This window comes from Vicugna pacos, chromosome 6 (genome assembly GCF_048564905.1).
Source record: "Vicugna pacos chromosome 6, VicPac4, whole genome shotgun sequence".
Lineage (NCBI taxonomy): Eukaryota > Metazoa > Chordata > Mammalia > Artiodactyla > Camelidae > Vicugna > Vicugna pacos.
The window spans coordinates 56,201,330-56,228,505 of NC_132992.1; the positions used below are offsets into that span (position 1 = coordinate 56,201,330).

The window sequence follows — 27,176 nt, forward strand, 5'->3', positions numbered from 1 at the left end:
CCTCAGTCTGTGGTCAGCCGCCACTCAGGCTCCTCTCGGAGGCGTCAGTGCCAGGACTATGAACCGCCTCGGGCTCAGCAGTTTCCCAGCTGGTCCCGCATCACCGTCAAGATCACAATAAGAAGAGGGGCAGAATCTCCGCGTGCAGCCAGTTTAATCTTTATTAAAATCTTTTTTGCACGCGATGTTCCCAATTTGTTTCTTTGTTCCTGGTATCTGGAGTCGCCCAGCTTCTGATACTTGTCTTGGAGATGGAGCAAGCTGAACTGACACACGGTGCTGGTGGAAGGACGGATCCCAGTCGGCAGAAAACATCAGCCCCACAGCCAGGCTGCTGCTCCCAAGGGCCTCGGCCTCTGCCGCCAGCCTGGACCGCCCTGCGGGGGCAGAGATGCCGACAGCCCGGACCTGGCCAGTATCGCTTACAGTTCCTCTGGCCGGCTCAGAACTCAAGTGAAAGTTCAGGCTGACAAAAGCCGACTCGCCCTCGTAACCGAGAGCAGGGTCATCTCTCTGGGCTCCCCAGGGCTTTAATCAAAGCTTCCGTCTCCTTGTCTGCTTTATTTATTGAGGAGTGTAGGTATGATCTGTTTTATTTTTTAAAGTTTTTTAAGATTCTGCTTCTTAAAAAAAATAATTTCAAGTTTAAAAAGAACTGACTTTGATATATGGGGAAGACTAGAAAATATGGCCGGAGAGACTGTACCACTGGGACTGGTGGGGACATTGAATGGGACAACTGGGTTGGAAAAGAGTTGGCGGTTTCTTAAAAAGTTAAGCACACACCTACAATGGAATCCTGCCATTGTACTCTGACGTATTTGCCCTGCAGAAGAAGTCAGTGATGAGAAAGATTTGAGTCTGGACACCTCAAAAATCCTCGGAAGTTCTTATCACCCAATAGGAGCTGAGAGCCATTCCCAATTTCTGACCCAAGCAGAAGCAGGATGCCTTGAACCCAGCCCGTGTGCAACCAGGTGGGGAGTACCTTCTCCCCATCTTCACATGGACAACCACCAAGCCCAGAGGGTCAGGTCCAGCCAAGGTGGGGGAACTCCTGAGCGTATTAACATCTTTCAAGGTGAGAGAGAGGACCGTCACATTACAAGCCCAGCTGTGAAAGTAACCAGCTCCCAAGTTGTAAATTGTAAGCTGTAAGGTAGCTTAGAATAATAAGCATTTATCATAAACACAACAACCAGCATGATAATTGGCTTTTTTTGTTTTCATATTCTTTTTCATTAAAGGTTATTACAAGATATTGAATATAGTTCCCTGTACTATACAGAAGAAAATTTTGTCTATTTTTATATATAGTGGTTAGCATTTGCAAGTCTCAAACTCACAAATTTATCCCTTCCCAGCTCCATTCCCTTGGTAACCGTAAGATTGTTTACTAGGTCTGGGAGTCTTTCTGTTTTATAGATGAGTTCATTAGTGTCCTCTGTTTTTCTTTTTCCCTATTCTTTTTTTTTAAGATTGCACATATGAGTGATATATGATATTTTTCTTTCTCTTTCTGGATTCACTTAGAATGATGATCTCTAGGTCTATCCATCTTGCTGCAAATGGCATTATTTTATTCTTTTTTATGGCTGAGTAGTATTCCATTGTATAAATATACCACAGCTGCTTTATCTGGTCATCTGATGATGGACATTTAAGTTGCTTCTATGTCTTGGCTATTGTATATAGTGCTGCTATGAACATTGGGGGTGCATGTATCTTTTCGAATTAAAGTTCCCTTCTGATATATGCTCAGGAGTGGGATTGCTGGATCATATGGTAAGTCTGTTTTTAGTTTTATGAGAAATCTCCATACCGTTCTCCATAGTGGCTGCACCAAACTACATTCCTACCAGCAGTGTGGGAGAGTTCCCTTTTCTCCACACTTTCTCCAGCATTTATCGTTCGTGGACTTTTCAGTGACGGCCATTCTGACTGGTGTGAGGTGAAACCTCATCGTAGTTTTGATTTGCTTTTCTCTGGTAGTGATTTTGAGCATTTTTTCATGTGCCTATTGACCATTTGTATGTCTTCATTAGAGAATTGCTTATTTAGATCTTCTGCCCATTTTTGGATTGGGTTTGTTTGTTATTAAGTTGTATGAGCTGTTTATATATTCTGGAAATTAAACCTTTGTCAGTCACATCTTTGCAAATACTTTCTCCCATTCCATAGGTTGTCATTTTGTTTCGCTTATGTTTTCCTTTGCTGTGCAAAAGCTTGTAAGTTTAATTAGGTCCCATTTGTGTATTTTTGCTTTCATTTCTATTGCCTGGGTCGACTGCCCTAGGAGAACTGCTAAGATTTATGTCGGAGAATGTTTTGCCTATGTTTTCTTCTAGGAAGTTTATCATGTCTTGTCTTATATTTAAGTCTTTAAGCCATTTTGAGTTTATCTTTGTGTATGGTGTGTGGGAGTGTTCTAAATTCATTGATTTACATGTAGTCCAGTTTTCCCAACCCCACTTGCTGAATAGAAGTGGTGAGAGTGGGCATCCTTGTCTTATTCCAGATTTTAGTGGGAAGTCTTTCAGTTTTTCACTGTTGAGTATTATGTTTACTGTGGGTTTGTCATAAATAACTTTTATTATATTGAGATATGTTCCCTCTATACCCACTTTGGGAGTTTTATTATCATAAATGGATGTTTAATTTTATCAAATGCTTTTTCTGCATCTATTGAGATGACCTTGTAATTTTTGTCTGTCCTTTTGTTGATGTGGTGTATTAGGTTGATTGATTTGTGTATATTAAACCATCTTTGTGTCCTTGGGAGGTAACTGGCTTTTAGTGAGGCCTCACCAGGTTCCAAGAACTTAACTAGCTAAGAACTCTAGATAATCATCTGATTTAGCAATTCCAACAACCCTGTAATGTATTATTCTCATTTTACAAATGAGAAAACTGAATCTCAGAGAGGTTAAGTCATTGCCCAAGATCACACAGCTGATAAGTAGCCAAGCTCAGAGTTAGAGGACAGCATCTGCTTTCCCAGTTCTTCAGGTCCCACGTGAGAAGTCACTTCTCTGCTGCCTTCAGTGTAGTTGAAAAGATTCATGAAATTCTCCAGGTCAAGCTCCCTATTTGACCTTATTTCATAAATTCACAGGTCTGTGTTATTTTTCCACCAGCCCTTTACAGAAGACATAACAATCGCCCCTTCCCCTCTTGCTCTTCACCACATCCCTGGCAGGGCCATGAATGTGTAATGTGAGGATTTGTCGAACTTTGCTGGGAGACAGGGAAACTGCCTAAGGACCCTAGGCTCCTCCATCTGTGAGATCCAATATCCATGGTCAATATCCATGACTACCACTGTCACCCTCATTTTCATCATAATGGTTAGTGTGCACTGAGTGCAAAGTCCCTGGCCTAAGTGCTCTTGTTTTTTAAGGTGTTAACTCAGTTAATCTTCACACTACTATTATTACATCATTTTACAAATGAGAACTAAGTCCCGAAGAGCTTAAATAACCTGCCAAAAAAAATCATGCAGCAAAGACAGCAGCTCTCAGGTGAAAGGGTCTCCACTCTAGTTACACGCAGATCCTGGGGCAGAAAATAAAGCCTCAGTGCCTCCAAGGCAGAGAGGGAGCTAAGCCTCCAGTGGCGTCTGCTGTGGTCTGACTCTGCGATCTTCAGTCTACTGGATGCGGCCCACCGTCAGGACTGGGGGTCCAGGCCAGACTCCTAAAACAGGCACTGCCGTGGCTTGGAAAACACCTGTTATAAAACTGCCCCTCGCATGAGGCCGAGCAGTTGTCCAAATACTGACTGAAAAACTGAAATTCAATAAACCTGTGGAAGATATTTTATATTGGGAGGGTCAAGTCAGATCTACAAGAAAGCACTGTGAAAAACACAAAGTGGTTTCACCGTGATTAATAATAAATGCCGGCACACCGCTAAGTTCAACCAAATGCCTCAGGGTTCTTCCAAGAGACAGCTCTGCTCTCCGTGGCTGCCAACACTGTGCCACCGACCCCTCCCAAGTGCTCTCCTCTGTGCTCTCAACACCAGTAGCCCCCAAGGCCCCCAAGCAAGGACGGCTGATAGACAGCCCTGTCGTGATGCTCTGATATTCTTAGCCTCTAACTCTCAAAGAACCAGGGAGAATCCAGGATTTTCACCCCAGAGGAGTTCAGAGCTCACCTATGCCAAAGCTGCTTTCTCATGGTGGAAAGTCCTCATCCCCATGGCATTATGTCACCTTGTAGGGCCCTTTATGTCTGCTGATGACAGCTTCAGCTGAGTTACTTCAAAGGCGTAACCCAATGCGAAAGGTGCGATTTTAATTCCTCTCAGTTTCCACCGCCTAGAAATGATGGGCATTCATGTTTAGTTCTCCTACCGGCTGCCTCTCCAAGCTTATTTATGACTCTATGAGATTCTGAGGACAGGAAATTATACATCAAACCTCCATCCTCTTTCCCATATTCCAGGTAATGATGCAGTTTCTCTCACACCTCAGCGGCTCTTCTGGGAGCACCTGCCAGTCTGGGGTGATGGAGGGGCCGTTCTAGTCCAGCTTTCACAGCTCACACACCTGCTTCCGCTGGAGGGAAGCCAGAATCCCCCCGACTTCCCTGCCTCCCAGGCCTTCACTGCAGCCTTTGCCTTTCTCCTCCTAAACTCAGTTATCCGACCTGGGGGCAAAACGCCTCATGATTTTGCCATTCAGGTCCGTCCCCGGACCTTCTAACTGGAAGAAGTTGCACTGAAGCCATTTTTGTGTCATGAAGAGAGCACAGAGCACCCGCTACTACTCAGAGCCCCAGCCACATCACCACAGGGCTGCACGTGCCATGCCACAGGTGACAGCTCTGATTCAGAGCGTATCACATACCCACAGCATCACCTCCCAAATCTGGCTTCCCTGCTCTGGCCTCTCTCCTTTACCTGATCCTGTGAACCTGCAGACCTAGAAATACTAGGAGCCTGGCGTCTGTGCACAGCTGGCCCTAAACTACCTACTCGACAGATTGTCCGCCAGCCTCAGGCTCAAAATATCAACCCTGGCCCCAGACACTCTAGTTACCCCATCATTAAGGAAACAAACATCACAAAACACAATGAAAGATTTTCAATATAAGATTTTCGGCACTAATGAGGGAAAGGAAAGGGGGAGAGACTGGAGGTGTAGAAAATCAATCTGTTAGTTAGCCAGGCACCCTGTCTGCATCCTGAAGCCACCCCAAGCCTCGTGCATCCCACGTCATGCTCCATCCAGTTCTGCCCTCAGTTTAGAAGGCCCACTCAGGGATGATTGAAAACAGACACTTAGGAAGATTGGTTTTAAGCTCTGAAGGCTAATAGCAACTACTTTAACTGCCCGCAGCTCCCTGGCAGCATGCCCCAATTTCATCTTGCTAAGTGATAACTAATGACACTTAAATTCCATCGTCTGGAAGCAGGGGAGCACAAGATACCTCAGCCAGCCAATTAACCGCGAGGAGAATGTTTAACCTCACGGAATCCAAGATGTTAAAATTAACAAGGAGATGCTCGTTTTTCACCTATGAAATTGACAAGTATATTTTAAATTGCAATAAAAAGGCATCTTATACACAGCTGGTCAGAAGTATGTACCTCCAGGAGAATAATTTAGCAATATCAATCAAAGTCTCTTAAAATGTGCTAAACTTTGACATAAATCGGAAACCTCAAAATGTTCGTTATAGCAATGATTATAATGGCAAATTTATATATACTGGTATCAACCTAAAGTTCACATAATGGGGAACTGGTTAAATAAACCAGACCATTTTTAATATCATAAATGATAGGCAATCAAAATGATGATGTAGAGTAATTTGATGACATGGAGAAATGTTTATAATACAATGTTAAATGGGAAAAACAGGTTTCAAAATAGTATGATCCCATTTTAAAAAATTATATATATAACCATGCAAGTGTGAGTGCATGTGTGTGTATGTATGTATATATATATACACACATACGTATGGCAGCAATTCTGACTGAGGTGGGACTGTCCCAAGGGTGCACAGCTGCTGCACCAAGGTGCCACTATCTTTTGAGGTTCTCAGAGAATCAAGATGCCCTAAAGCTGTTCTCGTCCTTCCCTGACACTCTGACAGTGGGGACAGTGGTCTCTGTTCCCCTTCCCCTTGTCTCTATACCAGCCCAAGAAATCCAGCTGGAGTTGACAGTCTCAGAAATACGAAGTACATAGACAGGCAGATATATGGGCTTAGCAACTCAGCCAGTCATCCAGCAGATGATCAGCAGGGCTATGGAGATACTCAGCTTAGAGCCAGCTCACACTTTGGAAGTCTTTCCAGCAGCAAGATCAACAGAAGTCATAAAGGAACCATCCAAGGAAATGCACATATTCAACCAAGCAAGTGTCCAAATTCCAGATAAATAAAATGGGTGCTGTTTAAACACAGCCAGCATTTTCTTCCATGGAAATTGTGGGAGAGGGGATAAATATGCAGCTCTTGATTTAATTTATTAAGTAGCCAATTAGTAGTGGAAACAGTTGGCAAAAAGTTCCACAAGAACTAACCAGTGAGACCCAAGAGCCACAGCACACTCACAAGAAACAAATCACAGCTCACAGCCACACAAGGTTTGCAAAAGCACTATAAAACTGGATGTTAACGATTGAATGTCAAAGTCTAAATTCAACTGTTTGTTAAAAGACTGAACTGAAATCTGACCCCTGCTTGGTCAAGTGCTTCCTGTTACAATATGGGAGGTGGGATACAGGGATGCTGGAAACACAGTAAGACCAATGCCAGCCCAGGTAGCCCCCAGGGGGCAGCCTGGTTGTAGGGAAGCATGTCTCGTGCCCAGGGAGGTGGCTCCAAGCATGCAGCTGGCCAAAAAAGTAGAAAGAATGAATGCATCCTTATGGGAAGTTTGATTGGGGGACATCCCCCATCTAAAAGTTTTTGACCCCGCCCTGGGCACAGCCAAGTCTCCTGTCACACAACACATGCCAGAAGGAATTCTCCGCTACTTTCTTCTGTTAAGTGAAGATCGGGACGGGCTAGGCCAGATTATCAAGAGCTACTGGAGGTAGAACTCAGATCTGACTGCATCTTCTGTGTTGCAAGCATCTCCCTCCAGGGGGTCTATAAGCCCCACCCTCTTCTCAGCAACCAGAAATCCCAAGAGGACCAACTTATCTGAAGGAGTCTTGAAAAATACATTCTGGAGCATTGTGGAGAAGATGTGATTTAAAACAAATTTAAGAGAAGGGACTTTACCCTCCCAGCCCAGCCCCAAGCTCAGCTGCCCAAGCATCCCATGGGCTGGTATCTCTGCTCATCGTAAAAAGAGAAAAAGCTCCCTGAAGGAAAAACCGCTCTGAGGGAGAAATCACTGCAACCACACCCACCACCTCATGCCCACCGCCCCCTACCGCCCAAGCATCCACAGGCAGAGGGAAGCCACCAGCCACTGGGCAGACACCCTCCAGCGGGCCAGGTTCTGGGCGCAGGACAAAGGTGGATTTCACCAGGCCCTCGAGGCCCAGGGCAGAGGGGTCCAGGAGGGCAAGATGGCTGTCTCCAATATTCCCTCATCCTCCACCTTCTATTGGCCCTCAGACTGTGGACCCCAGCACCCCTGCGTGCACACCCCTCGCATCTAGGAAGGGAAATTCTATCTCTTGCTTATAACCAAGTTACCCAACTTTCTGACCTTAAAAAAGAACAGCAGGTTTCCTTTGAATGTTTCAAACCTTATTAGCCACAGTGGGAAATGATGCTTTAATGGGGTTGTGATGGTCTGAGCCTCGGGTGTCTGTGTACGCAGCCATATTACTTAGCAACACCGTAGCCCTTTAGGTTTAATTTCCTAGCTTGCCTGATAAGGAGGCTGCAAATGTGATTTGTGATGCTGCAAACTGGGCAAACTCACGGGGCTATTAGATGAGTCACTGGGTGATCAAGGCTACTGTGCCGAGCTCTGCGGAAGAAAAGAGATGAACCCTGATCTGTGGGGCTGATAGCACTCAGGCGGACACAGTTTTCTAAGTGTCTGGGAGCTGGGCTGCCTCCCCTCCTGCTTTCTGGTTTGGTGCCGTTGTTTACTAGGGGAAGCTCCACTCGCCTCTCAACCACTGTTAGAATCCTCTTCCGACTTTCTGGAATCCTCTTTGCAAGAACTGCAAACTCCAAGCCCCATAAGAACAGTCAGCTAGTAACAACAACAATAACAGTAATAATAGCAAACGTTTTTAAACCCTCGATGGACACTATTCCTACTTTCAAATGAGGAGACTGGGCACAGAAAGGGTAGCAGCAGCTGTAAGACGACAGGGAGCAGGGGCGTGGCTGCCGGTTGCACAGGGCACGCCTTGCCAGAGGGACCAGCTGTCCTTCAGGGCCAATCAGCTGTTACCTGGGTTGCCAGATCTTCCACTTCTCTAAAAGAGCAGACAATCCAGATTTTTATAGAAAATGCCATGATTGTAAACATCAGCAACCAATTCGGTTGTTTAATAAATAGTGTGAGAACCAAACCAAGCATGTCTGCCAGCCAGATTTGACCCATGGGCTACCAGTTTGCAACTTCTTCCTCCTGAGAACAAGTAGGCATATTCATCAATAAAGACACTCCGATTTTTCAGCCTCGCTTCCTGAGCCATTGATGTCCCAGCCCTTGGATCGGCCCTTGTTCAGCTGTGCCCCTTCTAGAGCCCGGTGGGAGCCCTGTTCTTCCACCTCAGGCTGCCAGTCTTAGAGCCGTCCTTGGTGCCTTCTCTTCCTTCACACCTCACAGGCAATCTCTCAGCAGATCTCGTGGCTCTCCCTTAAACTTGATCCATAATCTCCCACTTTTCACACCCCCAACCAAGACCACACTGGTCCAAGCCACCATCATCTCCTACTTGGAAATCACCAGCCAGCCAGCCACCAGCTACACGCAGCTTCCCCCCTTATTCTGTTTTCTCAGAATAGCCCCACTGCCCCTGTAAAACCTAAGTCAGATCCTGCCTCTTCTCTGCTCAGCACCCTCCAACGGCTCCCATCTCACTTAGTCAAAGTCAAGTCCTCATGGGCCCTCAGACCTGCAGTCGGACTTAGATGGTAATGAGCTGGCATTCACTGAACGTTCATTATGTGCCAAAATCTTTCAAAGCACCATCTCAAGAAATAAAGGTCTAGAGTTTGTATTCTGGATACCATAATCACATGAGAAGATGAGTCTCTAAGAGTGATGCCCGGCTCCTGGGGCCAGGACTCAGATCCCTGAGCAAAGCACAAATGTGATTATTCTTTCCCCAATCATTATTCTACCATGAGTTTAAGCCCAGACATGCCTTGGCCCACAGACCCTCTAGACAGCATAATACCAGGGGGCACTCAGAGTGGTGCCACAGCCCACTGTTTACTGCATGGTTTGATGCTGTTGGCCCAAGATTACCTGGGGGTTCTGCATTCAAGATTCTGTTCTATTCCAGGGTGACTAGTCTGGCCACCGAACCCTTGCTGCAGAAATGGCCACCCATTTGTAGCAGGGACTTGCCCGGGCCCCTTCTTGCCCAGAGAGGCTGGGACAAGAATAAGGCAGCCAGGAAGCCAAAGTGTGTCCTGTTTGGGGTGCAGCTGTAGGAAGCTGTTGGGTTAAGAGCCACAGCTAGGAGGCAGGTCAGACTCAGCTGATGTCCTCAAGTAAGAAGGGGGCTTTTAAAATTTTTAATTTTGGAAAGCTTTGAAAGTTCAAAAAAGTATTCAGAATTAGATGATAAACCCCCATTACCCAGCATCAACAATGATCAACAATTTGCTAATTTTATCTCATCTATCCCAACCCCCTATCCTAACCCCACCCCCAGAAGTATTTAAAAGCAGACCTCAGACATGAAGTCATCTCACCCAGAAGTGTTTCAGTAGGCACCCTGCTCCATCCTCGCCCCCCATACCCACACATCATCACATTTCTTTGCATTCTTTCCCTCGTTGTTCCCATATCCTGCCTCCAAGACATCCCTCAGATAAGTTCTAGACCCCCTTCCTTGCTCCTCCGCGAGCCCCTGCCCCCTCAGTAGTCCCCTCTCATTCCCCTTTCCCTAGAGACTGCTTCTTTTCTTTAATGGGTGAGCTTGGCCAAGGCTCTCCTACCTGAATACGCAGTTCCTCGACTCTTCATCCGCTCTAGGTGTGGCCCCTTTGTCTCACTTTCCCTTTACAGCCAGCCCTCTTCAAAGAGGAACCTACACTTGCGGGTTCTCCCTCCTCTGTTCCCATCCGCTCCTCCAGCAGTGCTGGCACTACCAGCTTGTGATTTCCCACGACTAGCTCCGTCAGGCCCTTCTGCAGTGTGGTCCCGCCTACTCAGACAGGTTTGCTTGTCAATGCAGTACAAGTTCATGCTATATAATCTGAAAAAGAGAAGAGGCAAATAGGAACGTATGAATGACTACTGAGTAAACAATAAATACTAAATCGAATTTTCTATTACTTGCTTCGCTGTGTTGCTGCCAGTGTTTATATATTCTTTTCATACTTGAACAGCTATATGGCATTGTACCATAGGATCATGTCATTATTTAGCCCTGTTGTTGGATACTTAAGCTATGTCACCTTTTATTTCAAAAAGAAATGGAAACTTTTCTTTGAGCCAAATTTGAGGGTTACAACCTGGGAAGAGCATCTCTGAAAGCTCTGAGAACTGTTCCGCCCATTGGAAGTCAAGGCACAGTTATGTAAGGCTTTTGAGATGGGGGCTGTACATCAAATGATGTATTATTGACAGTTTACACAATCCAGATCCAGGCAGCTCCTCACAAGATGAAGAAGGATTGCTATCTTTTAAGGGGTTGTCTTGTTGACGCTAGGAGAATTTGCTTTTTATGGTTGAGTGGGTATTTCTGCCCATGGGGGGAGATTTAAAGGCAAAGATCAACTTTTTGATGTTATCAACAACTCCAGAATAAATAACCTCATGGGAACATGTCTGTACACATATCCACCCTGATTTCTTCACATTCTTTCTGGAAACCCCATTCTTGACATTGGGCACACCCATCTCTCATGGTTCCCTGAGCCCCATTGTGGATGGTCTTTGGAGGAGTTCTTGCTTCTCCAGTCTCCTTACTCTGCACCCTCTCCCTGTCTGACCTTGGCTCCAGGCACAACTTGAGCAGTAACTTGTCTGCACTTGACTTTCACATCTGCCTCCAGTCCAGTCCTCACTCCTAAACTTTATTTACTAGACGTCTACACTTGGGTGTCCCACACAGACCTCAATGGTCTTGTCTAACCAAAGATCCCACTGCCACCATTTTCCCCACCCTGAGGACCCCCCAAAGCCAATTTCTCTTACTACTATTACCTCAGCGATCAGTGCTGCTGTGATTCCCACTCAAGCCCCCCAAACTGGGGGTGGTCCCACACTGTCTTCAGTTGTTCGCAGACAAGCTCTTTCAGGCTCTACCCCCTAAATCTCTCTGCTGTTCCCTCTTCTCAGCCCCTGCTGCCACTGACCTAGTTCGTGTCTCATCATCCCCTCTGAATTAATGCACTAGCCCCCCACTGTCCACTTCCAATTACAGCCCACGCTCCTACCAGCTTTCCACAGCCTCACGATCAGTTCTGGGGGCAGGACATGGGCAGGGACTCCTGTGACTTGGCCTCTGCCTATGTCTTTGACCCTCTTTCTCTGCTACTCCCCTCTCCGTTGTGGGCTCCACATGTATTAGAGCTATTCATCCAATGTGCTCCAAATATTTATCAACTTGCCACCCTCCAGATTTGAGGACAGGGCGGCCTCACTCATCTTTATATCCCAACACACAACACAGACCAAGGGGAACAAAGCCATGGAGGGTAGGACATCTGTGTCCTGCCCAGTGATGGCACCTACAGTGACAAGGAAGGGGGCTGTGGTGCTGTCTCCAGGGCGGTCTTCTCAGGGCAGGCAGGACCTCCCTCCCAGGACTCACCTGGGCTGGTCACCTGTGGGTGGACACAAGGCCTTATATCTATGAAGCCTCCTTTGTGCCCAAACCCTCAGAAGCTGCTGAAGCCAAGGTGGCCCTGTCCAGCTCTCCTGGAACAAAGGGAACCCAGGTCTCTGCATTTATGACCTCCCTATTATTCCTACCTCTGGTAATGAGATTTCCAATGATGAAGGACTTGTTGAAATATAGCTTCATTCGCAGGGATGTTTCTATAAGTAGCTGTAAAAATAAATGAGAATCAGGGAGGAGGCAAGAAGAACAAAGTTTAACTCTTAAGAGCCCATGAGGACTTTAGAGCCCTCGGCGAGATGGTTTCCGTAGCTGTGAGTGCTGGGACTGATGCTGACCTATTCCACGTCAGTTCCTCTTTGCAGCCTAGGTGGCCACGGGGCTTTGCGACTCACTGCGGGAGGACACAGATATGTTAAATCTAGAGCAAATTATGGCCTGCTGACCAGGTCCTGCCCACCACCTGCTTTTGTTAAGTTTCACGAGCTAAGGATGGTTTTCACATTATTTAATGATTGAAGAAAACTCCCCAAAGAACATTAAATTATATGTGAATATTATATAGTCACACAAAAATTATGTGGAATTCAAATTTCGGTGTCCACGGATGAATTTATACTGCAACACAGCCACACTCGTTCACTTCTGTCTTGTCTGGGGTGGCTTTCATACTACGATGAGTAGCCGCAAGAAGCCATGTAACCTGCCAAATGTAAAATATTTACTGTCAAGCCCTTTGCAGAAAAAATTTGCCAACCCCTGATCTAGAACACCAGAAGGCCCATGAATTGCAGAGGGAAGAAAAGGTGTAAAAATTCAGACTAATTAAGGTTAGAGGAAAGCAATGACTCCTTTATTTCATCCAAAAATTCACACGCTCCAGTTTTATCTTTTTTCTCCAAAGCATTACTTTAGTTGTAACATTCAGGGATATTTCAAAGGGCATTATACTTACCCTTATTCTCTTGGTTTCCTTGATGTAGCTAAAGAGATAGGTATGTTTTTAACTTTTAATAAAATAAGCACAGGCACATGATTTTTTAAAAAATCATAGTGACAGAAGGCTTATAATTTAAATAAGAGGCCCCCCCACCTTCCTACTTACACAACTCTTTTAAAGTCCATTAGCTGTTTCTCCTTCTAGTTACTTAACTAAAAATTGTGCATAATTGCTCTTTCTTGATTGTTCAATTTAGTTGTTATCTAAACTCATGACAGATGAGGATTTAACTCCTATTCCTTTCCTCCCAAGATAGAGGTTGTCTCACAATCTTTGGCTAGCTCACTAGCCAGCATTTACATGGTGACTATGTAAATATTTCTCACCACAGAAACAGGTAATATTCCATGGTTATATTTTTAATTTACACTTCATTTTGTTTTGTTACGTGCATTTAGAAGCTAACAAGAGGAACTCTGTGTCCCCATCCTATCAGAAGTTCTAGGTCTCCAATAGTGATCTTCCCCAAACTCAGGTCAGTGCAAGTTATGAGAGCAATTACACATCTGTAAAACAGACTGTGAGACACAGATGTTGCTTAAACAAAACAAACAGTCTGTTCATAATTACAGGAACACAGGCCTGAACTTTCCTTCCAAATTGTAATACCTGATGTGGCTTTTATATAAGGAAGATTTGTGGCCTTTTGCTTCTGATCCTAAGGGGAAAGAGTAAGAGGAAAAGGATGATGAGGACAGTTCTGCTTCCCTCACTTCATCTGCTTACAGAACACTTTGTCAAAGGACAAGTTCCCCCGAACCGCCCTGTTCCAGTCTCCAATGTAAAAGACCGTCAAGAACGCCACGACTGCCGGCCACGGGCTGCTCTTAGAACGAGAAGCCTCTAGGGGTTCTCAGCACGAACCAACCAAGTGTCCTGTCCATCCTCAGAACTTTGTGCCTTGTAAACCCAAGAGATAAAAATGGACAGTGGATCAGAATCTGACCTGCCTCTGGGTGGAAGGACACTAGAAATCACAACCCAAACTTCATGTGATTATTGTACATACTTTGAGTTTTGAGCTGACTTATAAACAAGAGCTTTCTTATTACAAACAGTGCTGCAGTGAGTAACCTTGTACACAAATGTCAGTTTCACACATATACAAATACATGTAGAGGATAAATTCCCCAAAGGAGAATTGTTGAGGCAAAGGACGTTTGCATTTAGTGTTGTTCTAAATGGCAAATACACATAGGGTCTTTCAGAGTCCATCTTCTTTGTTTATACTCCATATATGATTTATAGATCTAAGCTGTACATGATTACATGGCTGAAATTAAATTGCATCTGCCATGCAACGTATGTGGCCATTTTTCCATTCATTTCTGGCCCTGGTGCCTCTCCATGCTGTGTTTGTCTAAGGATAGTCCCTTCTAATTCCACTTCCCCCCAACACTTTCTTTACAATTCCCTCTATTCCAAGTTCATTTCTATAACGTTGTTTATAATCTCCTCAATTCCAAATTTGGCAACACTCTGTTTTTAGGAGAAATGATAGCTTATACTAAAAGGTGGATCCCCACTGATTCACTGTAGACCAGTAAGAATTCTGACCCCACACCAGGAGCCAGCTGCCACAATGACTTGGATTACCCTGATCAGTGACAAGCAGAACAAATACGCTCATTTATCAGAGAGATAGACTGAGAGGGCCCCTCCTGCCAGAGTTACCTCCACTCAAAGAAAATCAAATTATTTTTCATTAAACTGTGCTGAGAAAAGGTAAGTGTCCTTTGATTTAGATCCGATCCCTTTTAGAAATAATTTTAGCAAAGTCTTCCAGTCTGCCCTTAGCCAGAAAACTTCATTAAGCAAAATACTGTTACCTCAACCCCATGAGTAGAGTTTCTATAAAGTTAGTACCAGCTTTGTAAAAGACATAAATCTGTACACTTATTGCATTTCGCTGCTTCAATGATTTGATTTTTTGCAGTAAATAATATTCTGAAGTATTAGACAACTAAAGACATGGAAGAAATGGCTGTCCCATCCCCTTTAGGAGAGGGTTTGCAGTACTCTTTGGGACCCAATTTGATAATAAATGTATTAAAAGACTTTAACATTAAGGTAGGACAGTGAAAATATATTGCCCTCCCTAGTAATATATTACATTTTTTAAATGATGCTCAATTCTGGTAATACCTTGCCAGGAAGTAATTTGGGATATTTATCAATAGTCTTTTTAAAATGTGAAAGAGGTGTGTGTGATTATAACAAGGCAATACAGTGGCTCTTTGTGAAAATGGAATTGCTCAGTATCTTGATGGTGATAGTGGATACACCAACCAGCAAAAGCAATAAAATTGCATAAAACTTAATACACACACCCCGACACACAGACACATAAGCACAAGTGAACCAAAATGGGGAAGGCTGAATAAGATCAGTGAATTGTATTAATGTCAACATCCTGGTTGTGATATTGTATGATAGTTTTGCTAAATTTAGCATTGGGGAAACGCAGCAAATTATATAAAAGATCTCTGTGTAGTGCTTCTTACAACTGCGTGTAAACCTACAATTGTCTCTATAACATTTTCTGTTAAAAGTGTGAATGGGCCAAGATAAGTGAGGTGCAGAGTTACTCCCAGGTGAAAGAAGAAATTAACTTCTATGCTATAAAAATTTTGGCTTTAAGACAGAAGACATACATACATTGCAGAAGGTGGGGGTGAACAGCTCATCTGAGGCCATGTGTTCTTGTTACTTAGGGGAGGGGAAGTGAGAGAGGGGGGTGACTTCTTTGTCCCAGTAAATCCATATCTAGAGCCTTATTCTTGAGAAACAGAGATGTTTACTGTAGAATTATTCCTAATAATAAAAAAACCAGAGGCAACCTGAAAGTCCAACATTATGAAACTGATAGATACATTATGACATTTCTACCCTGGAATGTCATGTAAGCGTTTAAACAAAGATACAGGATAAGATACACCAGTATAAGATACCAAGATAGGAGAGGGAAAGGCTACGTATGCTTTACAGTATCCAGGTATCGTAGACAGCTACACCGGCAGGAGGAGGGGGCGAGGACTGGCAGAGCATCTATCAAAGTGTTAATAACGAACTCTAAAAAGAAATTTGAGACAGTCGGGGGAAAGGCCAATGCAAAATGGTTATGATATTAAGTAATCATTGTAGATTTTTGTAGGATGTGATTGTGTGTGTATGTGTCTGTGTGTGTGTATGTAAAGTCCTTCCTTACCCTTTACCCATTAGTATTACAGACTAAAGTAAATACAGATAATATCTGCATGGATTTGCTTAAATACTCCAGAATTGTCTGCATGTTATTTGCACAATTTATAAAGTAAAATAAAACAAATGTTGACAGTAGTTATCCCTGGTCTATGTAATTATGGGTAACTGGTCTTTTTCTTTATGCCTTACTATATTTTCTATGCTTTCTATGACAAACAGCTATGAAAATCAGAGGGGAAAAAGTAGGGTATGTTTAGAAAAATCAGGCCAGAGAACTAAGTGATTTATACACAGGTAATTGCAGCACTGATTCTATTAATCTGGAGACAGTCCCTTTTAAGGGACAGTTTACCTTTAGCCTTATCAGCTGAGTGGTTGCAGATGCCCTGAACCCTCGGCGGGGAACCCATCTGCTCACAGAGCGATCCACACAGCTTCCCCTGCCCAGATTGCCTGGACACGGGCCCAGTGGTTTCCTGATGGGCTCCATGGGTCTGAATGGTTGTTTCACAACTGGGGGAGCCCACCAGAATAAGCAAGGGCAATTTTTTCCAAGTACAACTACAGAGAGTAAATGAGGCCACCTAGGATGCAGGCACAGTGATGGTCTTCAAGTTCCCCCATGTGATTCTGTTGGGCACACATAGTCAAGAATCCTTGATTTAAATAAGCAAACAGATACATGCTATATCTACTATAAAAATAACTGTGTGTGAATGGTTTTGCCCACCCATGCCTTAACTGTTTTCGGAAATATGTATAAGACAGTAAGTAGTACAAAACAGTGACTTTGGGGAGGGGAACTGGGTGGCTGGGAACAGAGACTTTTCACTGAATATCCTTTTGTGCTTTTCATAAGGTTTGCAAATAAATGTATTACCTATTCCAAAAAGGTGAAAAGTGAAAGAAAACCAAATTTTAAGAGTCTCTGCTTTAGACACTCAGCTCACCAGAAGCACTTTTCTTTTGCTCAGGTGGTCCAAGTTCTATAAAATGGACACAATGTGGGGGCAAAAGTTTTCACTAAACAATTTTTTGAGAAAGCACCTAACATTGATTTAAAAAGAACACTAGAAATAATAATCGTAATGGATCTTACATTCTGTTTGTTACAGAGACCACTCACCGCTTTAGAGGCACGCATTCTACCATCAGGAAGCACGTATAGTCAGCCTAGGTGGAGAAGAGAAGGGTTTTCATTTTTCAGTAATAGTAAAGCATGTCATAAAATATCCCTGATGGCAACAGACGTCTAGCTCACTCAAGGGTAGAGGCAGAGGTACACTTCTCGTTAATACCCTTTTGTGCTGTTTGAACTTTGTGCTAAGTACCTTTATTACCAGTTTAAAATACATACAGTATTTTTATTTATATTTAATTTTTTAATTTTTATACAGTTTTAAAGGTCACTTTCCATTTACAGTTATAAAATATTGCCTGTATTTACTATGCTGTACAATACATTCTTGAGCCTGTATTACACACACAGTTTGTACCTCCCACTCCCTCACCCGTTTTGCCCCTCCTCCCCACTTACTGGTAACCACTAGTTTGTCCTCTGTATCTGTGAGTCTGCTTCTTTTTTGTGATATTCTCTAGTTGTATTTTTTAGAGTCCACATATAAGTGATATCATACGGTATTTGTCTCTCTCTGTCTGACTAATTTTACTTAGCATAATACCCTCCAAGTCCACCCATGTTGCTATAAATGGCAGAATTTTGCCCTTTTTTATGAGTACTATTCTACTGTATATGTATACACTACATCTTCTTTATCCAGTCATTTGTTGATGGACACTTAGGTTGTTTCCATATCTTGGCTACTGTAAATAATGCTGCTGTGAACATGGGTGCACGTAGGTGCACATATGTTTTTCTGATTAGTGCTTTTGCTTTTTTCAGATATATACCCAGAAGTGGAAGTGCTGGGTCATATGGTAGTTCTATTTTTAGTTTTTTGAGAAACCTCCATACTGTTTTCTACAGAGGCTGCACCAATTTACATTCCTACCCACCGTATATCAGGATTCCCTTTTCTCCAAATCTTCCCCCAACATTTGTTATTTGTGTTCTTTTTGATGGTAAGTGTGAGGTGATATCTCATTGTGGTTTTGATTTGCATTTCCCTGATGATGAATGATGTTGAGCACCTTTTCATGTGCCTGTTGGCCATCTGCTTTTCCTCTTTGGAAAAATGTCTGTTTAGGCCTTCCACCCATTGTTAAATCAGACTGTTTGTTTTTTTGATGTTGAGTTATAGGAACTGTTTATATATGTTGGATATTAATCCCTTATTGGTCATATCATTTGCAAATATCTTCTCCCATTCAGTAGATTGTCTTTTTGTTTTGTTGCTGGTTTCTTTTGCTTTGGAAAAGCTTTTAAGTTTAATTAGGTCCCATTTGTTTATTTTTGCTTTTATTTCCTTTGCTTTAGGAGACAGATCCAAAAAAAATATTACTGCAATTTATGTCAGAGGGTTCTGCCGATGTTTTCCTCTACTTTTATGGTTTCCAGTCTTACATCTTAAATCCATTTTGAGTTAGAGAATGTTCTAATTTCATTCTTTTACATTTATTGTCCAGTTTTCCCAGCACCACTTATTGAAGAGACTGTCTTTTCTCCATTGTCTATCCTCGCCTCCTCTGTCATAGGTTAATTGACTATAAGTGCATGGGTTTATTTCTGGGCTCGTTATCCTGTTTCATTGATCTATGCATCTTGTTTTGTGCCAGTACGGTACTGTTTTGATGACTGTAGCTTTGTAGTATAGCCTGAACTCAAGGAGTGTGATTCCTCCTGCTGTTCTTCTTTCTCTACACAATATTTTTTAAATGTAGAACCACAGGTGGCCGACTGACACTTGTATCTTAAAGTTACTCCCAGCAGCACTTTTTAGTTCAAAAGGCAAAGCTGATGGCATACATCATCAAAAATCTGATTCTACATATTAAGGCCAATATATTTTGTGGGCAGGAAATTCAGTTTTAGCAAATACTGCACAATAATTAAATGTGTATGGGCCATGATCATAAAAATCTAAAATTTAAATTTTTTAAAAAATATGATAACAGTTCAAAAGAGTGAGGCTCAGGGTTACAGAAGTTAACTGGAAAAGATTAACCAGCTGCAACCGTGAGCTAGCAGTGATCTCATGCTCTGGGCCCATTGGTTAACAGGAAGACCAATAGGTGGAGTCAAGACAGGGACCCCTGCTCTTTAACCCAGTGGCAGTGACTCAAATCATTTAATCCTCCCTGAGCCCCAACTTTCTCACTGATAAAATGAAACTCTTTTTTACTTAAGAAAGCTATTAAGAAAATAATACTTGTGAAAAAGTATAAGAAAATGTATGTTTAACTGAATCACTATGCTTTACACCAGAAACTAACACACCATTGTAAGTCAACTATATTTCAGTTAAAAAAAAGAAAAGTACTACTTGTAGAAAGTACTATTAAAAGTTTAGTACATCCCATAAAAAAAGTAGCACCTTATAAAAACTTTTCCAGATTTAATGTTGGATATAAACACACACTCACATATACACACAAACACACATATGCACATGTACATGTACACATACATACACATATACACACAGTGTTAAATCTGGAAGATTTCTCTTCCATCCCCCCAAAACTGAAAATGCAGGAAACGTAAATTATCCGTTCTCAGGACTCGGGGTTTCACTTTGATCTTAATTTTCTTTTCACAGTGTTCTAGATAAGAAGTCTATGAGACTTCATTGTTGACCTGTTTATACTTCAAGTACACAAGCTACTTTAAATTTTATAATTATTTTCTAAATATGGAATCTATAAGGAAATTCTGTTAAAATACTCAAGCACTAATGTGAGCAGTCACTCTTCTCCCACCCCTTCATCACAAGGTGATTTTAACAACTGCTAGGCAAGAGAAGTTCAGATATTTGGTTGAGAACTTCAAATTCACATGCTCTTTGCTCCCTGGTGAATCAACTTTCAGAAGGACCCAGAATGAAAAATGAGAAATTTTGCTCTGAAATTAGTTGTCCTTGGTTAAAGATACTTTCCCAATGATCACTATGAAATAATTCTGTGGTCCCTGCTAGTCATTTGAAACTGATTTTTATTCACTAGCTTTTCTGTTTCCTATTCAATTTGTCCCTAAGGTTTTTTTTTAATTATTATTGAAGTGTGGTTGATTTACAATGTTAGCTTCAGGTGTACAGCAAAGTGATTCAGTTATACATACATATACATTTTTTTTTCTTTTCAGATTCTTTTCCATTACATGTCATTACAAAAAATTGAATATTGTTCCCTGGGCTATACAGTAGGTCCTTGTTGTTTATCTATTTTATATATAGTAATGTGTGTTTGTTAATCCCTAACCCCTAATTTACCCCTCCTTACCCTTTACCCTTTGGTAACTGTCCCTAAGTTTTAGAAGTGAAACGGCCCCGCATAAGAAAAATCTCTTTTGTCTGTTCATTTGGCACATTTTCAAACATGAAAAGATCTGGGAAAAGGAAGGAGAAGAAGAAACTCGTCCTAAAATCGGCAGAAAATCTACATAATCTAAGGGTGACAGCCTCCGAGGAAGTTTTCATCCACGCCCAGGTACTGCGTCGCAGGACTCCCCCAACACAGCCTTCTCAACACTGATCAGCAGCCAGACCACGGCTCTCTGGGCAGCACGGTCAGTTCCCAAAGTTCAAGGATTTTCCAAAAGGTCAGAGTTGTGGACACATTGCTCAAACCAAACAGGAGAATGTAGAAATAAGAGAAAAAGCGGATGGATGCGTTAGGGCTGTGTGATGCGTGTGCCAGAGGCTGTATTTTCACTCAGAGGGCCATGAAAATGTGACTGAAGTCAGGCACCCAAACACTCCCACCGTCCAACCAAAACCTTGGAATCGCCCAGGAATAGGCCCTCAAAGTGATGTTAAGTCTTGTGGGACTCACCGTTTCCAGTCCTCTGATAACATTTCCTCTCTAACCAAAATCTTGGCAGCCAAGGAACCCACCGTGCTGAAGCCAAGGAACTCATGTGATAGATGTTTTAAAACCGAACCCAGTCCAGAAAGGACAGGCCCTCCCAAAAAAGGAGTGAACTCTGTTCCACACCTGGGAGGGTGACTCTGAGTTACAAAACAAAGAAGAGCTGTGTCCAGGGTAAGGGCCGAACAGGACCAGGCTAAGCTGGGCTGCCTCAGGAGTAGGAGTCCAAGGTCATGGAGAAGTGTTGTAGAAGAGAACAACCCTTTTGTCTTCTGCTCAGCTGAAGTTTCACTTAGTTGGAGTCCGCCACCGACATTCCAGCAGTTGACATTTCTTGGGGGAAATCTAAGGGCTTCTCAAAAGCAAATGACCTCCCAAAATTGTAAGGAGACTGTGGGACAGAGGGAGCAAGAGGTGAATCTACAGCTTTAGAAAGAATTTAAAGACACATCAACAAACCATCTGAAGAGGAAGTTAAGAAAATAATTCCATTTACAATAGCACTAACAAGAATAAAATAGGTGATGATTGTGGGACATGGATGATTTTTAGGGCAGTGAAACTACTCCATATGACACTATAATGGTAGATACATATCATTATACTTTTGTCTGAACCCATAGAATGTACAGCAAGAGTGAAAACTAGTGTGAACTATGGGCTTTGGGTGATTATGATATGTCAGTAGAGGTTCATCAGTTGCAACGAATGTACCCGTGAGGTGGGGGATGTTGATAAAGGGAAGGCTCTACATGAGTGGGGGCAGGAGGTATGTGGGAAATCTCTATACCTCCCACTCAATTTTACTGTGAATCTAAAGCTTCTCTAAAAAATAAAGTCTGCTAATAGAAAGAATAAAATACTTACGAATAAATTTAACTAAGGAGGTGAAAGACTTATACACTGGAAAACTATAAAACATTAATGAAAGAAATTAAAGAAGATACTAATAAATGGAAAGATATCCCTTGTTCATGAATTGCAAGACTTAGTGTTATTAAAATATCCGTACTACCCAAAGCAGTCTACAGATTTAATGCAATCCCTGTCAAAACCCAAATGACTTTTTTTTTTTTGCAGAAATAGAAAAAGGCATTCTAAAATTCATATGAAATCTCAGAAATTCCCAAATAGCCAAAACAATCTTGGGACAGAAAAACAAAGCAGGAGGTCTCACACTTCCTAATTTCAAATGGGTTAAAAACCTAAACTTAAGAACTGAAACTATAAAACTCCCAGAGGGAAACAAAGGAGGAAATCTTATGACACTGGAATGAGCAATGATTTCATGTGTATGACACCAAAGTATAGTTAACAAAGGAATAAAGAAACAAATGGGACCACACTAAACCTAAAAGCTTCTGTGCAGCAAAGGAAAAGGCAACCTACAAAATGGGAGAAAATATTTGCAAACTATTTATCTGATAAGGGATTAATATATAAAGAACACCTACAACACAACAACAACAAAAAAAACAAATAACCTGATTTTTTAAAAAGTACTTAGACATTTCTCCAAAGAAGAGGTACAAATGGTCAATATGCACATGAAAAGACACTCAACATCACTAATCATCAGGGAAATGCAAGTCAAAACCACAATGAAATATTGCTTCATGCCCATTAGGATGGCCACTATCAAAAAAACGAAAAATAACAAGTTTTGGCAAGGAGGTGGAGAAATTGGAAGTCTTGTGCACTGTTCGTGGGAATGTAAAATGGTAAAGCAGCTATGGGAAATAGTATGGAGTTTCCTCAAAATTTTTAAAGGATTATGATATGATCTAGCCATTTCTCTTCTGGTTTGTATATCCAAAAGATCTGAAAACAGGATCTTGAGATACCTGCACACCCATGTTTGTTGCAGTATTAAATCAGCAAATGAATGGATAAAGAAAATGTAGTATATACATATTATGGAATATTATTCAACCTTTAAAAAGAAGGAAATCCTTAAATAAAGGGGGGGGATCCTGCCACATGCTACAACATGGATGAATCTTGAGGATGTTATGCTAAGTGAAATAAACTAGTCACAAAAAGACAAATACCACATAATTCTACTTATATGAAGAATCTGAAGCACATTCTTGGGAAGTAGAATGGTGGTTACCAGAGGCTGGGGGAGTGTGGAAAAGGGGTACTTGTCCAATGGGTAGAGGGTTTCAATTTTGCAAGATGAAAAAGGTCTAGAGAGCTGTTGTACAACGTGTGTAAAGTTACTATTTTACCAAACACTTAAAAAATGGTTAAGATGGTAAATTTTGTGTGTTTTTAACCATAATTTAACAAAAACCCAGATCAACCAATTGTAATGTATGGGCTTCATTTGTACCTTGACTCAAACTATTTTTTTAAATTATGGGACAATGGGAAAAAATTGAGTACTGAATGAATATCTGATATTAAAGCATTAACTTTTTGTGTGATAATGGTATTTGGGTTATGAGATTCCTCTGCTTTTAGATAATCTGAAATATTTATGAATGAAATGATGTCTGCGATTTTCTTTGAAGTAATCCAGTGGGGAGGGGAGGTACAGAGGAATCAAGATGACCATGAGCTGAGACTTACTGAAGCTGGATGATGGGCATATGAGGGTCCTGAACTCGTGTACTGTCTACTGTTGTACACTTTTTTCCGTAATAAAGACTGAAATAAGCACAAAGCTAATGCCCCTGAAAGGGTTGGGGCTGTCGGGTATTTACACTTCACCCTTGAGCGCATCTACTGAGACTTTCCTCTCCACCATCAGCAGGAGGACCAGGCCCATCATGGTGAATCCGGGGGTTCTGTGTTGACAGACATCCTTCTCTAAGACCTTTGATGTCTCCAACTGCTCTTCCACTAAGTGATAAAACAAGGAACTCAGCCAGTTCAATCTTCAGTGAAAAAACTCAGGAGCAGCAGCTTGTTGTTGTTGTTGTTTTTATTGAAGTGTAGTTGATTTGCAGTACTTCAGGTGTACAGCAAAGTGATTCAGTTATGTGTGTGTATGTGTGTATTCTTTTTCAGATTCTTTTCCATTACAGGTGATTACATGATATTGACTATAGTTCCCTGTGCTATGCAGTAGGTCCTTGTTATCTATTTTATATATGGTAGTATGTATCTGTTAATCCAAATTCCCAATTTATCTTCCACTTCTTCCCCTTTGGTAACCATCAGTTTGTTTTCTATGTCTGTGAGTCTATTTCTGTTTTGTAAATAAGTTCATTTGTATCATTTTTTTTAGATTCCACATATAAGTGGTATCATATGGTATTTGTCTTTCTCTGACTTCACTTACTATGATAATATCTAGGTCCATCCATGTTGCTGCAGATGGCATTATTTTATTTTTTTATGGCTTGAGTAATATTCCATTATATATGTGTGTGTGTGTGTGTGTGTATGTATGCACGCGTGCGCACACATACACACACACACATATATATATATATATACACCACATTTTTATCCATTTATCTGTCAGTGGGCACTTAGGTTGCTTCCATGTTTTGGCTATTGTAAATAGTGCTGCTGTGAACATTGGGGTGCTTGAATCTTTCTGAATTAAGAGTTTTTGTCTTTTCCAGATACGTGCCCAGGAGTGGGATCACTGGATCATATGGTAAGTCTATTTTTAGTTTTTTAAGGAATTTCCATAGTAGCTGCACCAACTTACATTGGCACCAACAGTGTAGGAGGGCTCCCTTTTCTCCACACCCTTTCCAGCATTTGTTATTTGTGGACTTTTTTCCTTTTTTTTCTCTTTTGGTTTTTACAAACCCTTGTGTGGAGGGCTGACTTTCAGTAGATCGCAGTGAAGGGGCTACTCTGCTACGTACTAAACCCCGACCAAGAAGCAGGTCTTCTAGGAATGGTTTAGCACCAGGTTCCCCATGAACGTGCAGTGCCTGACCAGTGATGTGGTGGCTGCAGGGGCGGCTGCCTTTCCAGGTGCACCTGTATGTAGATTTTTTGATGATGGCCATTCTGACTGGTGTGAGGTGATATACCTCATTGTAGTTTTGATTTGCATTTCTCATAGCAATGTTGAGCATCTTTTCATATGCCCATTGGCCATCTCTATGTCTTCTTTGGAGAAATGTCTGTTTAGATCTTCTGCTTATTTTTTGATTGGATTGGTTTTTTTGTTATTGAATTGTATGAGCTGTTTGTATATTTCGGAAATTAAGCCCTAGTTGGTTGCATTGTTTGCAAATATTTTCTCCCATTCCATAGGTTCTCCTCTTGTTTTGTTTATGGTTTCCTTTGCTGTGCAAAAGCTTATAAGTTTAATTTGGACCTGTTTGTTTATTTTTGCTTTTGTTTCTGTTACTCTGGGGAATGGATCCAAAAAAAACATTGCTGCGATTTACATCAGAGTGTTTCACCTATGTTTTCCTCTAGGAGTTGTATAGTGTTCAGTCTTACATTTAGGTCTTTAATCCATCTTAAGTTTATTTTTCTATGTGGTGTTAGAGAATGTTCTAACTTCATCCTTTTACATGTAGCAGCTCATTGTTGGATTGATATCTGTGAGTTGTGGTTTTAGCAGTTTCATGCACTCCTAGTGTAGATGGTTAGGTTCACTACCCACAATCCAGAGGTCCTTCGAGAAGCAGCAGCACTTGGACAGACTGACAACCAATGAGGGTTGGGTCTCTGCCTAGGTGCAGTAGACCACCCAAAAGAGGAAATGATGAGTCACCAGGCACAGACACAAAAGAGGTGGCAAAAGCAAAACCTTTGCTCCTACTTGGAAGTTTTGCCCAGGCAGGCTGCTCCCTAGAAAAGGGAGGGAAACTTCCACTCCCTGCACTGCCCAGCTCCCTGCTCTAGCCAGCTCTTCCCTCCTCAGCTGCTTCCACACAGAAAGCAGTGCACGTTCTCAGGAGCTGTCATTACCCAAACTTAGGCTTAGATCAGGGACATGAGGGCCACTCAGATTCCTTACTCTTACCCCAGATCGCCCCTTCCCATTACTGCAGGAGGGTGAGGGCAGTAATATCCAAACTAAATACCAGAGGGTTAAATTTATATTCTGGGATTTATATTCTAGTAGCTTGATGGCTGACAGAAGCCTTTATGAAAGGTATCTTTGCTAAAACAGAATGCAATTTAAATAATCAAATTTGTTGATGTATCTATACCAGTTGTTCAAAAAGAAGCTAGTTTCACAAGAGCAAAGTCATAACACTTTAATAATTTAAATAAAACCATCTTTAGGAACATTCACACATACATAAAATCTTAACAATTAAATTGAACAATGTGTTTAAATGCATCAAATTCTTAAAAATCCCCAAAATGGACTCAAGGCCACAGATATGAAAAGGTAATTTTGAACTGCTACATACCAGAGTAAAACAGACAAGGTAATTACTTTTTATTTACCAATACTCCAGACCAATACTGTGGATACTTCAGATTTTTATGAAACTACTTCTAGGGAATGTTGGAATAAAGAGTTGTTAAAAAGGAATGCAATTGATGGCAAAGAGATGAATTTATAGCTAACAATTTCTTTGGTCCTCCAAGTTACACCTGTGAAAACTTTAAAATACCAAGTGTGAGCTGAGTGTTTAATTGTCTCTAAGTGTCTAAACATTAAGCAGGATAATGTCTGTATCAGGTTAGATTTCAAAAGGAACTCAAAATCAACCACCACTGTACTTTAGAAACTCCAAATATGGAAAAAATACAGGAATTAGAAATAGGGAATAATTAAAAAAAAAAAAAAGACACCTCTGCCATCTTGCCGTATAACAAGCAAAATGGCCTCACAGTGACAGAGACAGGACTTCCAAGGTCACCGCAACCACTGTAGTTAATCCCTCTTAAGGAAATGGGATAAATTTGAAGAGCACAGTGTCATCCAAATGAGAGACTTCTCCATGGAGTAACTGCGTTTGTTTTTGCAGAGTTGGGGTTTTCTTTTGTTTGTTTTAGTTTGGCCCACACTGCCCCAGTGGAGGAAATTTTAAGATAATAAGGCAGCAGCTTCCTGGACTAAAAGACCTATACCACTTGAACAGTTACACT

At 41.8% G+C, this 27,176-nt stretch overlaps 1 long non-coding RNA gene across 1 annotated transcript in view; it reads left to right on the forward strand.

Moving 5' to 3' along the window:
• Window positions 1-27,176, forward strand: part of LOC140696929 (uncharacterized) — a 50,116-nt gene that overhangs the window by 11,847 nt on the left and 11,093 nt on the right. The window contains exon 3 of the long non-coding RNA XR_012073617.1: window positions 24,725-24,759. This is a non-coding gene — a long non-coding RNA (uncharacterized lncRNA). The remainder of the gene's footprint in view (window positions 1-24,724; window positions 24,760-27,176) is intronic.